Genomic DNA, 14,406 nt, shown 5'->3' with positions numbered 1-14,406 from the left:
AATCGAGCTGCATGCTGCTGGGCAGTGAGCTCAGGGCCCATTAGAGGACATGGGGCCCTTGGGTCACCCTCATGAAGTCTTTCTGGTTGTTTGGTCAGAGACATTCACACCAGTGGCCTGCTGGAGGTCATTTTGTAGGGCTCTGGCAGTGCTCATCCTGTTCCTCCTTGCCCAAAGGAGCAGATACTGGTCCTGCTGATGGGTTATGGACCTTCTATGGCCCTCTCCAGCTCTCCTAGAGTAACTGCTTGTCTCCTAGAATCTCCTCCATGCCCTTGAGACTGTGCAGGGAGACACAGCAAACCTTCTGGCAATGACACGTATTGATGTGCCATCCTGGAGAAGTTGGACTACCTGTGCAACCTCTGTAGGGTCCAGGTATCGCCTCATGCTACCAGTAGTGACACTGACTGTAGCCAAATGCAAAACTAGTGAAGAAACAGTCAGAAAAGATGAGGAGGGAAAAATGTCAGTGGCCTCCACCTGTTAAACCATTCCTGTTTTGGGGGTCATCTCATTGTTGCCCCTCTAGTGCATCTGTTGTTAATTTCATTAAAACCACAGCAGCTGAAACTGATTAACAACCCCCTCTGCTACTTAACTGACCAGATTCATATCCCATAAGTTTCATTGACTTTATGCTATACTCTGATTAAAAAGTGTTTCTTTAATTCTTTTGAGCAATATATATGTATGAAACATGAATTAGAAAAAGATGTGTTGTTCTGCCAACATTGTAGGTCAGCACAAATACTGTCCCTTCCAACTCTTGAATGTGACATATTATGTCTGATTATTTTCATGATTAAATTGACTTTACAGTGTGGCTGTATTTTTCTATTAATTTAGAAATTTAATGACACAACTGTTTCTTGCTCTGCCTAGAGAACTTGTGTAGGGTTTTGTAACTTCTTGTCAGGCAGATGACAGTTCTGTACCTGAAGCATTATTTCCCTTTGTGCCATTTCTAAACTTTCTTTGGAAGTCTGAATCTTTGCATATAAAACAAAGTTGAGTTACAATTATTCTGGAAGGCTGACAAAGTGCATTCCAGTATTATGAGCCACATTTTTTATCTGCACAGGTAAATATCAAGAAAGTATACCATCCTGCACAAGGTAAACCATTACAGAAAAAACCTCAGAAAGAGTACATAAAAGCAGCATAAACAACAATTAGCACCACAGCAAATTATCTTTCCATGTTGGTAAACAAACAAATACATAAGTCTCTTATAACTGATGTAATCACTATGAAAGATACATTCTTGAGTCTTCATTTGCAACCTACTTATAAAGCATTTATTTACAAATACTATACATTGTGAGGTTCACCTGATTTTATGAATTAATGGTACCCATGCATCCATTTCATGTATCCTTAATCAATTCTGGTTGTAAGTGCATTTATTAACACAGACTTTAAGGCAGAAGAAACAGGACAGTGCATCACTTCATTACAGGGTATGCTCACAAACACTCACAGAAAGCAAGAGTCAGAATCAACAATTAATCAGACATACACATCTTGAAACTTGAAGCACAAATTCATTCTGACCACGTATTTAGTTTGCACACTGCAAGCCGTACATACTGTAATCCATTTAGGAATTGTTTTTGCACGGTTTGTCTCTCATGTGCAATCATATTCAGTAACGCATGATTTAACTTCTTAAGTTTTAAAACTTCATATAATACTGTATGATGTCTGCATTTACGGCAGAATTCTAAAATATGTGTTTGAGAGATATATACAACAGTCTTGAGAAATAAACATCTCAGTTTTCAAACATGGAAATATGTGGGCAAAAAAAATCATAAGACAGGTTTGTTCTTTGTAAAAGAGGTGCTCAAAAATGAAAAGGTATGCTATGATTTAGGAAGACTTGTTTAAATATACAAAACTTTCCTATTTAACAGGGAACAGAGGGGGAATTTATGCCAACTAGACATTTAATGGAAGAAGCTCTACACCAGTGGTTCCCAACCTTGGTCCTGTGGCACCCCGTGACTGCAGGTTTTTGTTCCAACCAGATTCCTAATCAGTGACAATACCTAATAGCACTGAGCTCATCTAATTAGCTGGTATTATTTTTCTTTTTTCTACATTCAGAAAAGCACAGAAGCATGATTTTTACATTTATAAGACATTTAAAAATATTTCTGCTTTTGCTATAGATTTAAATGCTCAACTCTCTTTTGTTGATTTCATTGTATTTTGCCCTTTCTCTGTGCATCTTATCTTAATTAATGACAATTAACAATGAGCACAGCAGACACGCTGGCATACAACACTGAATTACAATTAGAACAATAATATTATAATTTTTTTTTACCAAACTTAGTTTTCTAATTTCTATATTGTTCCCAAAACACAGAACTTGGGAAGTAACTCATCACTTAATTAGCCCAGGAGTCCAATTAAAAACAGAAGCTGGTTGGAACAAAAACCTACAGCTACTTGGGGGCCACAGGACCGAGGTTGGGAAACACTGGTCTACACATAAAAGAAGTGCTAGAAAAAATGTGGGATCCCTAACGGGATATGTGCAATGATCTCTTATGTACACAAATAAGACTGTTTAGTAGTGTTGTTTAAAAGAGATGATTTAAGGAACATGTCAGAAGTGCTATTAATTGGTGTGTAGTTTTTTTTTTTTTTTTAATTTCTGTATGTACAGTATATATGTTGTAGTTTAAATGCCCCAAAACCTTCAATACAAGCATTGCATTATTAATTATATTCTCAGGTATAAATAAAACACTACTAGGGGATTCCTTCATCCAACTGCAGGTTAATAACTCACTGTAAAACACCTATCCATAAAATGTTACATGAAAAATACAAATACTTGTAAAGTAAAACTTCCTTCAGTATTATGTAATCTTGGAAATGTGAATACAGTAATCCCTCACTATATCGCGGTTCGTCTTTCGCGGCTTCACTCTATCGCGGATTTTATATGAAAGCATAACTAAATATATAACGCGGATTTTTCGCTGCTTCTGCGGACAATGTGTCTTTTTACTTCCTGTACATGCTTCCTCAGTTGGTTTGCCCAGTTGATTTCATACAAGGGACGCTATTGGCGGATGACTGAGAAGCTAACCAATCAGAGCACGCAGTTAAGTTCCTGCGTGCTGAATGCAGTGTTAACCAGGAAGTCTCGTCTCGCTCATTCAGCATTAACGTGTTTCGCTGTGTAAAGAGTTGTGCTCTTTTTTGTTTATCCTTGTGCATAGTCAAGCCCTTCATTATGGCTCCAAAACGATCTGCTACTGCTTCAGGGGCCGTGCCCAAGCGCAAACGGAAGATGTTACTGATTGCCGAAAAGGTAAACGTTTTGGATTTGTTGAAGGCTAGGATTCTTTTTATTTAAAAAGTAGGAAAGGAATATAAGATCTACGGCCGCAGTGTCCTTTTAACCAGGGTGCAAAACAAGTTGTAAGTGGATGTAATAAGGCAGTAGTCTGGATGGAATCTGCTTTAGGGATTTGGATTGAAGACTGCCAGAAGAAGAACAACGGCAGTGCTACACAATCGCCTGAAGTGGGCTCCTTTGGAAGAGCTGTAACGCTCTCCTTTGTTGTGCAGTAAAATTAAACTCATTGTTATCGGACAAGTCATCGTGTCATTGTTGGCGAGTAACCATAATTAATTTTCTACTTACAGAACTTAGTACATGTACGTACGTTTAGTGTCACTCTACACACATTTACTGTATACTATTTTTCTTGCATTGTACGTATTTATTGCTGGTGGCCTGTCTATCGTAATGGCTGTAACATATGTGCTATCGGAGACACTCAATATCTTTAAAATAATATTTAGGTTTTACTGTATATAAACAGTGTGTTTATATACATAATTTCAATGAATCTTACCTAATATCTAAGAGAATACAAAGGGATTATGCTGTATAACTCTGCGGGGAATATTTATGAACAGTGTGGGAGAGTTTATAAGGGCTTAAAATATATAAAAATAACCATACAAACATATGGTTTCTACTTCGCGGATTTTCACCTATCGCGGGGGGGTCTGGAACGCAACCCCCGCGATCGAGGTGGGATTACTGTATATATTCTTTTGTATTTTGTTTAAGCTTTTTCCCTAAAATGTGGGAACTGTTCCCCCAATAATTTTATAAAGATTGGGTTGCTATCAGAATATCCTGTGAACAACACTGCATGCCATTGGTTTCCCCCTAATAAAATTATATTCCCTATACAAAATGTGCAACAAATTAAACACAACAGTAGATAAGACTGGCACAGAAGACCAGATGGGCTCAGGAGGCTTCAAAGAGTTCATTCTAGGAACTGAAGAGCCCCTCCAAATGAGATTATAGGTAAACAGCACATCTTATTTCTTCAAAGGAATCCACAGAAGTAGATTAATGTTTGGGCATGGGAAAAAGACAATCACCCACAAGCCACTGGATGGCAGCAGAGTATTCCCACTTATAGGGAGTTCTGCATCATAATGAGAAACTGGAAGCCCGGAAGCTTGCAAAGTTGTCAGGCGCTTCAATTGTAAAATTAGAGTATGGTGATGCAGGTATACCAGAGACTGCTGGGGCATGGAAGATTCTCTGAGGCACTTCTGACCCCAGCAGCAGCCAAAGGAAGAAATTCAAACACTGCTCCCAACCATAGGCCTAGTGAGGTTGGAGTCAAGAGGTGAGTATTGGCAAAAGCTTAACTGACAAAATGTGGTGTAGTCAGCAAATATTTATTAATTATTTATACTGTATGTAGAACAGGATATATACAGTGGAAAGAACTATTATTTAAACGGATTAGAAATCACAATAATTACGCATGAAGTTGTCTTAAAATTTAGTCTGACCTTGATCTATGTTACAATAATGAACAAATAAAGTCTGGTTTAACTAGCAATGTACACATTATTGTACTACTCTTGTACATATTGAATACAGCATTATAAAGTTGACAGTATATAGTTTGGAAAAAGTATGTGAACCCCTGATGATAAAAATAACCAAAGTTAGGAGTTGGAAAACTTAAAGTCCAAACAATTAAATAAGATGGAGGTGTGGTTTAGAAATACTTTGACATATAATAAGGGCTGAAAATTTTTTGAATCTGCTATTCACAAAAAGCATCTATTGATAGGAAGCATGGCTTGCAAAAAAAAAAAAAAGAGATCTCAGAAGATCAAGAATTATTGATATGCATAAAGCTGTAAAGAGTTACCAAGTAATTTTAAAGTCTGTAGTGATTCAAAAGTGTGTAAAAATGATCTATGTGGCTACTCTCCCTAAAAGTGGGTGTCCAGCCAAGGTGACTTGAAGGACAACATAAAATGAACAGTGAGTTTATAAAAAAAAAAAAAAAAAAAAAAAAAGGATTGTGAACGACTGTCTTGACAGTCTACAGAGCTCATTGTTTTTGTTTTTTGGACTGATGGGTGAACTGTCCTAGAATATGCAGCATTGTATATGCCATAAAAAGGACAACACATACCAACATGAAAACATCATCTCCCATGCTGAAATATGGTGGATGCAGCATCATAATTTGGGGCTAATTTGTAATAAACTGCAAAGTTTTTCTAAATATCTAACAGGATAATGTCAGGGTGGCTATCTGCTAGTAGAAGACTAGAAAGCTGAGTAGATAGCCCTTAAACATCAAAGTACATAACACAAAATGGCTTCAAAGATCAAAAATAAAATCCACCTTTTGGAATGACCCATTCAGTTCAGACCTTTACCCAATGAGACCTCAAGAGAGAGCTGTTCACACCAGACATCCTAAGAATGTGGCCGAGCTGAAGCAGTTCTGTAAGGAAGAATGGTCCAAAATATCTCCTGAATTTTGTTTATGTCTGATTCTCAGCTATTGGAAGTACTTGTTTGAAGTTACTGCTGCCAAAGAAGGTTCAATTAGTTATTAAATTCAAGGGTTCACTTACTTCACACAGCACATTGTGTAAGTTTGAAGAGTGTGTTCAATAAAGACATTAAAAGATTATAATTGTGTGTCATTACATTAAGCATACCATGTATGTCTATACTTGTGAATAAGATGAAGACCAAATCCTATTTTACGACCAGTTAATGCAGAAAACCTAATAATAAGGAAGGGTTGGCATACTTTTTCTTGTCACAGTATTTATAATGCTTAGGAGGACAACTGTATTTTTGGCAGTTGGCAAACTAGACAAGCCACACAAAGTTATAGTTAAGGATCTAAACCTACATTGAGAAGGCTGATAGACCAGTTGATTTATTTGTTCTGTCTGATGAAATTCTTCCTTGAACCACCTTAGACTTGTGTGTTTAATTAATAAAAGCCATAATTTAGATTTTTGGTTCCGTTTGCTCCAAGCAATAGCAGCACAGTGACATTCTCCCAAACAAATTGTATGAATAAAGAAGTAAATTAAGTCAACATGAACTTCTGTGAAAAAAGACCAATATTAGGCTACAAAGAACAATGATCTTAACACATCAAAGCCAACAACAATGAAAAACATTCAAAATGATAGTAAAGAAGTTGCAAAGATAGAAGAAATAAAGATGCAGATGTTTAAGGAAAGGCAGGTTAAACAAGATCAGAAAGTAAATGACAAAAAGAAGTAGGAGGAAGAACATAAAAACTGATTAAAAAAATACTCGGCTATTTAGGAAATATAATGAATGCATACTAAATGGGCAAAAGAAAAGATTGTTGCATTGTCAAGTGGTGTCCTCCATTATGGTTTCTAAAACATTCCTCTCTAACAATGAATGAAACATGTATACAAGATACTGTCAATAACAAGATGTATTGCTTGACTACAATAAGGTGGATGTGTTTAGTTAAACAGAGAAAAAGTACAAAGTTCAACTGAAGGATGTGGTTTGAGATTGTGGAGCAAAAGCTACACAATGACTGAGTCCTAAAGGGAATAAGGTAGACAAAAAGACAGTAGCAGAAGAAACATGAAGAATAGCTTATTTTTCAAAGGAGATTCACTCAGCTACACTACAAGCAGGTCTGCATCACTTGTAATAAGAAGCAAGTTAAAAAAGGAACCTTCAATATATAATAACACAACATAAGAATAAGGTGTTGGAACAATATGCAGCATTTCATAAAAAGAACATGTCATCCATAATCTCATGCACTAATCCAATTCTGACCCTGTGTTAGGATATAGCAGGTTGGACAATGACTGACTGACTAATCCAATTCAGAGCATTGTCTTTATCTCACAACAGCACACAGTCAAGATGCAAATCCATACACCCATAGTCATTCACACAAACTAAATATGGAACCACCAACTACCTAAGAGAGATATCAGGTCAGGTCAGGTCATGTCAAGTTGGGGAGCATGCACTGGTACAGCACATTCTCACTCCCAAAAGACAATGAAAGAGCTCGGGATCCTGGTTGGCAACCCCCCAGGCAGACACATGGTCCAGTCCCACCCTCCGGAAAAGACTCTCTACATGCCGCAGCCAGGTGTTACATGGATATCCCCTTGGCCTGGTTCAGTCACTTGGGTCCTCCACAAGGAGGATCCTGTGAGCCATATCAACCCCAGGGAATCGTGCCACATGGCCGTACTGCCGTAGCTGACGCAACCTCACAATGCAGGTAACGTGCCTCCTTCGGGACTCCATGAGCAACCGCTCATTCAACACAAAGTCAAACCAGCGGTACGCATGGATTCTCCGAAGAGACACAGTACTGAGAGAGTCCAGTCTTCGTTTCAGGTCACTGGATAGCACCTATGTCTCACAACCATATAGGAAGACAGGAAGCACCAGGACTCTAAAGATTTGGACCTTTGTCCTTTTGTAAAGATTATCAGGAGCACCACTCAACCCTCTCCAGCGACCTCATGACCCCACATGCTCTCCCAATCCATCTACTGACTTCATACGAAGAGTCACCAGAGACATGAATGTCACGGCCGTGGTAAGTAAACTTCGACAAGGTCAACACTCTCTGCACAGACAGACACACTGCCGATGGCTGTGCCTAAGGGCTCGTTTATACTTCACACTCAGAACGCATATGCACCCGCATCATGTCTGTCACGCGTTCCCAGCGTTCATTTGATGTGTCCACTGAGCAGTTCCTCAGAAATTAACACAACGAATGTTGCAGTACCAGCAAAAAGTTGGGTGGGGGGGGGTTGGGGGCGCAGTGTGCTAAAAGATGAAATATGACATCAGAGTCTCTGTTTACTATCTACATGTGACAGAAAGCTGCTTTGCGGATCCTACGAGATCAGTGAGCCCACTCCGATGTTTGATGTATGGTTCGATGTGGTGAAGCAAAATGCCGACATACAGATGTATTCGTGGTACTTTTATATTCAAGCGTCACATATTCCCCGATCGTAATGACACAATATATTTTAAAAGTTTTACATACCGTCTTCTGCGCCATCTTTTTTTCCTAGGGCTTCCTCCGGTCCTGACAGCAACGGATTGCCAGCAATAGATCGCCACACTACGCACATTAAATGTAAGATATTCCAACTTTCTGCACATTTAGAATCCTTAGATTTATACTTGATATCACTTTCATGATGAAATGCATTAAAGTATGTATATTACATTTTACAGATAAATCGGTAATTTCGTTTAAGTAATGAATACTGTTAATAATTACACACATGGGGGGTGACACGGTGGTGGAGCGTTAGCGCTGCTGTCATGCAGGGAGTCATGTCGCTGATATTCAATGCCTGGAGTTTACATGCTTTCCTGCTGGGTTTCCTTCCAAAGATATGCAGATTTGGTTACACTAAAATGACACTAGTGTATGTGAGTGCTTGTATTCACCTTGCGATGAGCTGATGCCTCATCCAGGGATTGTTTCTGCCTCTTGCCCAATGCTAGCTCGAAATGGACAAATCCCTGGACTGATGGATTTAATCATTAAACATCCTTTTCAGAGATATTGCGGTAAGGCGTCATCGGAATTTAATGGGTGTTCCAGGCAATTCACAACACAGCAAAGCCAAACCTGTTCTCACCGTGATAATATCTCAAACTGCTACATAGTGGATTGAAGGCCTGAATCTTGGTTGCTATCCAGGACACTTGTAATCCCAGACACTCAGACTTCTTGCTCAGTCTCTCGAGATCCCCGATCAGAACCTCCATTGACTCCGTAAAGATCACAGCATCGTTAATATTAGTGAATCTTTATTCTCAAAGAGACGCCCCACAGCCGCTGGACCCCACAACCTTGCCCAACACCCAGTCCATGCAAGCATTGATCAGAGCAGTAGAAAGAATACACCCCTGACAAACCCTAGAATCAACTGGGAGGTTGTGCCTCCACTCTGCCTGGCACTCACAGTACCAGTGTACAGGCCGGCGATGATATCCACCAACCTTGAGGGGATCCCCAAAAGTCTCAGGATGTCCCACAGGGCAGCACGATCAACGGTGTCGAACACTTTATGAATATCGACAAAGACTACAAAGAAACTCTACCGATACTCACGTTTGCACTCCATGAGAACCCTCAGTGCCAGGATGTGGTCGATGGTAGACTTCTTAGGCGTAAAACCAGACTGCTACCATTGCTGGTAGGTGAGCGAGTGATCACAAATCCTATTGAGGATGACCATATAAAGGACCTTACAAGGCACCGAGAGCGGCGTTATTGCCCTGTAGTTGCCACAATCCACTTCTCTTTCCAGAGAGGGACGACAAGTCCCGTTTTCCAGTCAAATGAGATGATGCCCATCTCCCAAATGGAAGCAAAGATTGCTTGCAGTGGCAGGACGACAGCCTTAACACCAGCCTGGAGAAGTTCAACTCGGATACCACAGATCCCTGCAGGCTTCCCTACCCTCAGCTGGTTCATCACCTGTGCAATCTCAGTGAGATTGGGTGGTTCACAGCTAACTGGAAGTCAGCCTCAAGAACCATGGACCCAGAGATATCCAATGTCCTAGATGGAGGATCAGTTTTAAACAGCTGCTCAAAGTAGCTAGCCCAGCGGGTCACAACTGCAGTGTCATCCATAAGGATCATTACCATCAGCCTCCCTGACTGCGCCTCTCTAAAGAACAGGCTCAGATGTGTTTAACGCTTTGATTGCTCTGTAAGCAGGACATGGGTCACTAGACCATAGACAGTGTGTCACTTCCTCACAGATTCCCTTAACAAATGCTTCCTTATCTGCCCTAAGAGCCCTCGCTGCTGTCCTCAGTTCCCGATGCAGACTAGAGCTGTCATCTAGCTATGCATCGAGACTCCTCTCAATGATATCTAGAGTGCCCTGCGAGATGAAACACGTCCTGCAATCTTCAGGGTCTTGTCACAGAAGGTCTACCACATCACATTAGGATTGGCAGGCGCACCTAAATTCATAAGTTCTCTCACATAAACTGCGTGCAAACTCGTCAGAAACAGCCTGATTTTGGAGTCTGGCCAGATCCAGCCTCATTTTCCTAGTAAGTGGTAACCTACTGGACCTAAGCTGGATCCTTAGAGTAGCAACAAGTCTGTAGTCAGAATTCACAAACTGGTCACTTCTGTAGACCCTGCAGTTTTGTAAGAGCCTCCAGGATCTGACCCACGAGGATGTGATCGATCTCCTTCACCGCACCATCAGTATTGAGGTACCAAGTCCAAAGATATGGCTCAGGGTACTGAACCAGGATCGAGCGATTCGCAGTCCATGACCTTTTGCAAAGTCAAGGAACATGGAGCCACTTTTACCAGTCTCCAGAACCATGGGGACTGAGACAATCCTCATAGCCAGCCCTGTCAATGCCAGTGGTTGCATTAAAGTCACCCAACCAGATAAGTGTCACCTCGCAGCCACCCTTCAACCACCGAGCAAAACTGTGAATAAAATGTCTCCCTCGCCAAGCTGTAACTCACTGCGGTCAGAGCATACACTGAGACAACAGACAAGGCTTCCAGAGAGTGCCGGAATCGGAATCTCATAACACGCTCGTTAAAAGGAGTGACATCAGACACCATCGGAAGAAGCCAATCCGCTACAGCAACAGCTATTCCCAGAGTATGACAGGCATTAGAGTGACCAGACCAATAAAAGGTGTATCCGCCTACAGAGACCTGGGCAGTCCCCGGTCTGCGCACCTCAAGAGAGTGCCATCACTGAAATGTAGAGTTTATACAGCTCTTCTGACAGCAGAGGAAGATGATCAGCATGCCACCTCAAATTGGGACCCGAGTGCTGCCGTGCAGCAGGCAACGCCTCAGCACCACACCAGTTCTGATCCCCGACAGGCCAGACCCCATTGGCTTTCCAACAGTTTTGACTCTTTCAGGGATGCGGCTCCCGAGGAAAATCTCCTTCATAATGGATGGCTGCAACAAAGCTACTCCCACAGAGAGCAGAAAAGAGTCCTTTCTGTCGTCTCATTAATGCAATTCAAAGGTTAACCAAATATTTATTTATTACATCCACAAACACACATTTAGGAGCCAGTTCAAAATTTAAAGAAGACCTTTTCACAGTTGTTTTGTGAAAAGCTATTTCACTTCTGTCAAAGATCATACTAAAAGATCCCCTCCCACCCCCTAAAGTAGCTGGAGTGCTGAGCTACAGACACATGTCCTCACACATAGAAATATTCTGGCCACTTATGTTCTATTTTCCTGATTTTGGATGCTCTGCCAAAAAATATGCCTAGAAAGTGTAGGGGAAAGCTAAAATTATATCCGATTACATTTTATGTCTATTGAGTTTGAGAACTTTTGTGTTTTGAGAGATAACATTACTGTGCCTTAACTTGTAGATTTAGCTTAGCCTTCAGTCAAACAGAAGGGAAAATATAGGCTTGAATACTGATGCTTGAAAGCTAGCCACTTTGGATTCTGTGGTGGAAGGATACTATGGGCTTCAGAAAGGATATGAGAGGTGAGGAAGGGTTTGCATTAATGTACCTCACCGTTAACAAATTCAGTAACTTTTTTTTTTACTTCAAAGTAGGTCACTCTTTGTTTCCTTTGAGCTGTTCAATCATTTAAAGTGATAAATGCTTGCAATTTTTAAAGCAGGTATCACAATTCAGACATTCACAACTGTACTTTACATCATCAAAAAACATCAACACACTGTAAAGTGTCACATGCCTTCCATCTCCTACATCACATTCAGTACAAAGACAGCCTTATTCCATGCTGTTCAGAGTATACAGAGCTTTGACCCCAATCCAGCCAGCAATCAACACATATTTAATTTTTAAATACATTTGAATTAGCACCTTCACAGAGCATATCTTCATTAACCACTGCTTTTCAGGGTAAAGATGAACAAGGCTGTGCTTTTTGTTTGATTCACTAAAGAGTGAATTCAATGCTACCAATTTTTGGCTATTGGTTATTCAACAATTATTTATGTACTTTTTAACAAAAGGTTATCATAAAACTACATGGTTACACATGCCTATCCCTGGTGGAAAATGCAATTTTTCATGGGCTTTTTACACAGTGAATTTATGGGCAAATGCAAAGCATGCAGAGGACCAACTCTGCAAATCACAAAATTAAAATACAACCACACACTACTCCAGTTTCACACTATTTGGCAAAAAAATAATATTTCTGTTCTCATTATGCACATTTTTGCTATGATACTATCTAGATTTAATGCTACCAGTATAAACTGTTCCACGTGTAAACAAATGTTATGTTTTAATATGTGCCCCTTTGAAAAATGATGATTTTAATAATGCCTTGATGGCACATATTCAAGTATTTTTCACTAAGATTTATCACTAGGAAAAAATATTCCATTGTTTCGCTATCTTCTCCTTCCACCCCTTAGGCAAGCTAATACTTTGGCAGCAGTTTATTCTTCTTCAGCTTGGGTTGACAATGCAGAGATTAGTGTTGTCTTAAAACTATTTAAAAGCAAGGAACTGCATTACCAGTTATGGGCATATTAAGTAGGCATCTAGCTAAAATCTATTCTATAAACAGAGAAATAATAAAGTTACCTGTATTCAGCCCCTTGATGAATTCTCTTAAAAATAACAGATATTTATTTAAAAAAATTAAGCCCATTTTTTAAAAATGGGACAACATATGTTTGAAAAAAATTCTAAGAAAAAAATGAAACATGCTGTTTGCATAAGTATTCAATCTCTAAGTTTTAATATTTTGTAAAGCAACCTTTTGCAGTGATAAAACCTTATATGTTTTGGAGTAAGAATGGCCCAGGTTTGTGGACAGTTCAAGAATAATTTTAGCAAATTGTTCAGGCAAATTTGCTCCAGACTGCTTGGGTTGTTTGAATAATGTTGTGGAGTGCAGTTTTCAAATAGTGCCAGAGATTTTCAAGCCAAATTATATCCGGGTTTTGACTGGGCCATTGTAGGACAATGACCTTTGTGTCCTTGAGACACTCAAAGGCTACTTTGGTCTTGTGTTTGAATCATTGTCCTGCTGAAAGGTTTTATTTATAGGTTTCAGCAGACTGAAACAGGTTATCTTGAAGAATTTGCTTGCATTTTCTATCATCCAGTCTTCCCTTCAGGTTATCTTGAAGAATTTGCTTGCATTTTCTATCATCCAGTCTTCCCTTCATTTCAACCAATGCTGGGAGCTTACTGATGAAAAGTAGCCCTACTGCAAATACACTATACACTAAGCACTGAGAAGATCCAGCAGAGTAATCAAGCTATCACCAAAACTGCTCCATGTCGGTGGTTTACCATAAAACGTTTCCTATATTGCCAACTGCGTTACTCTCATGCTTTTTGGCAAACTCCAGACGTGCTTTCATATGGTATATATCTATAACCATAACACATGAAAGCACATTTTGCAGTTTCCTTTTGGTGAAGAACCAAAGCAAACTCCAAAGAAACATCTTTTGACCAGTGCCTTACATACAAGTCAACATTTGCACAATTACATGAGTGGTAATTGACTTTCTTACCAAAACAAACATAATGCTGAAAACTGATGCATGAAAGTCACATTTAAAGCATCAATAGAGGGCCAAAGGATACTAGACAATCATAATGCCTCCATGGACAGAAGATGCAGGCACAAGCCAAACAGAAAGGGTAGCAAATGTGCCAAGACTGTAGACATTAATGTATAAAAGAGAATAGCAAGATAGAGGAAAGAGGCAAAATCATCCCAAAAAAGTTGGTGGAAGCTCAATGCCAAAGACTTCAAGTGATTAAAGAATAGTCTAAAAGCTTACTGTAAAAGGCCTGGGATATAAGGGAAACAGCCAGGAACATACTGCAGTGGACCTATGATTCCAACAGTATAGGGCAATGCTCACTCTAAAATACCTGATGAGCCAGGAAAGCAGGCAGGAGGTCTGTAAGAAAGTCTATGGTCCCAAAAGAACAGTAGGAGCTTTCTGTAGCAAATCAGAAGTGCAAGCAGGAAGGTTATCCAAGGCATCAAGATGGAGAAGGAGCTAA

At 39.9% G+C, this 14,406-nt stretch overlaps 1 protein-coding gene across 5 annotated transcripts in view; it reads right to left on the bottom strand.

Annotated features, from left to right (window-relative positions):
• Nucleotides 1-14,406, bottom strand: part of kmt2e (lysine (K)-specific methyltransferase 2E) — a 70,673-nt gene that overhangs the window by 41,658 nt on the left and 14,609 nt on the right. The gene's annotated exons all lie outside the window — the stretch shown is intronic.

The sequence above is a fragment of the Polypterus senegalus genome, chromosome 11 (assembly GCF_016835505.1).
Source record: "Polypterus senegalus isolate Bchr_013 chromosome 11, ASM1683550v1, whole genome shotgun sequence".
Lineage (NCBI taxonomy): Eukaryota > Metazoa > Chordata > Cladistia > Polypteriformes > Polypteridae > Polypterus > Polypterus senegalus.
Note: the sequence above shows the minus strand (reverse complement) of the source record. Positions and strands in the feature narration are given on the sequence as shown.